This window comes from Otolemur garnettii, unplaced genomic scaffold (genome assembly GCF_000181295.1).
Source record: "Otolemur garnettii isolate 467f Iridium unplaced genomic scaffold, OtoGar3 scaffold00042, whole genome shotgun sequence".
Classification (NCBI taxonomy): domain Eukaryota; kingdom Metazoa; phylum Chordata; class Mammalia; order Primates; family Galagidae; genus Otolemur; species Otolemur garnettii.
Genome location: NW_003852437.1, coordinates 3,518,514 through 3,519,925, shown reverse-complemented (window position 1 = coordinate 3,519,925; position 1,412 = coordinate 3,518,514).

Sequence of the window (1,412 nt, the reverse complement as noted above, 5' to 3'; positions counted from 1 at the left end):
ACCATTTGTTAAATAGGGAATCTTTCCCCCAACTTATATTTTTCATAGGCTTATCAAAGATCAAATGACGATAAGTGTCTGGGTTCATCTCTTGGTTCTCAATTCTGTTCTATACATCTACCTCTCTATTTTTTATGCCAATACCGTGCTGTTTTGATCACTACAGATTTATAGTATACTCTGAGGTCTAGTAGCATAATTCCTTCTGATTTGTTTTTATTTCTGAGTAATGTCTTGGGCAGGGATCCTCAAACTTTTTAAACAGGGGGCCAGTTCACCGTCCCTTAGACTGTTGGAGGGTCAGACTGTGGGCCCCGGGATGAGTCGGCTGCTAAGCAGGACAGGCAGCAGTGGCAAAAACACCTGGCGGGCAGGATAAATGTCCTAGGCAGGATGCATGTGGCCCGTGGGCCATAGTTTGAGGATGCCTGGTCTTGGGTATTCGAGGTTTTTTCTGGTTCCATGTAAAACGAAGTACTATTTTTTTCAGATCTTTAAAGTATGACAGTGGTGCTTTGGTAGGGATTGCATTAAACTTATAAATTGCTTTGGGTAATATGGACATTTTAACAATGTTGATTCTTTCCAGTCATGAGCATGGTATGTTTTTCCATATGTTAACATCTTCAGCTATTTCTTTTCTCAGAGTTGCATAATTCTCTTTATAGAGCTCTTTCATGTCCTTTGTTAGGTAAATGCCCAAATATTTCATCTTCTTTTTCACAACTGTAAAGGGAATAGAGTCCTTGACTGTTTTTTCGGCTTGACTATTATTGGTATATATGAAAGCTACTGATTTGTGAGTATTGATTTTGTATCCTGAGACACTACTGTATTCTTTCATTACTTCTAAGAGTTTTGTGATTGAGTCCCCGGGGTTTTCTAGGTATAAAATCATATCATCTGCGAAGAGTGAAACTTTGATATCCTTTGACCCTATTTGTATACACTTGATCTCCTTCTCTTGCCTGACTGTGATGGCTAAGACTTCCATTACAATGTTAAAAAGCATTGGAGACAATGGGCAACCTTGCTTGGTTCCGGATCTGAGTGGAAATGTTTTCAATTTTACTCCATTCAATATAATATTGGCTGTGGGTTTGCTGTGGATGGCCTCTATCAGTTTAAGAAAAGTCCCTTCTATACCTATTTTCCTAAGTGTTCTGATCATGAAAGGATGCTAGATATTGTCAAAGGCTTTTTCTGCATCTATTGAGAGAATCATATGGTCTTTGTTTTTTAATTTGTCTATGTGATGTATTATATTTATAGAGTTACATACATTGAACCAACCTTGAGACCCTGGGATAAAACCCACTTGGTTATGGTGTATAATTTGTTTGATGTGTTGCTGGATTTTGTTTGCTAGGATCTTATTGTATATTTTTGCATTTATGTTCATTAAAGATATT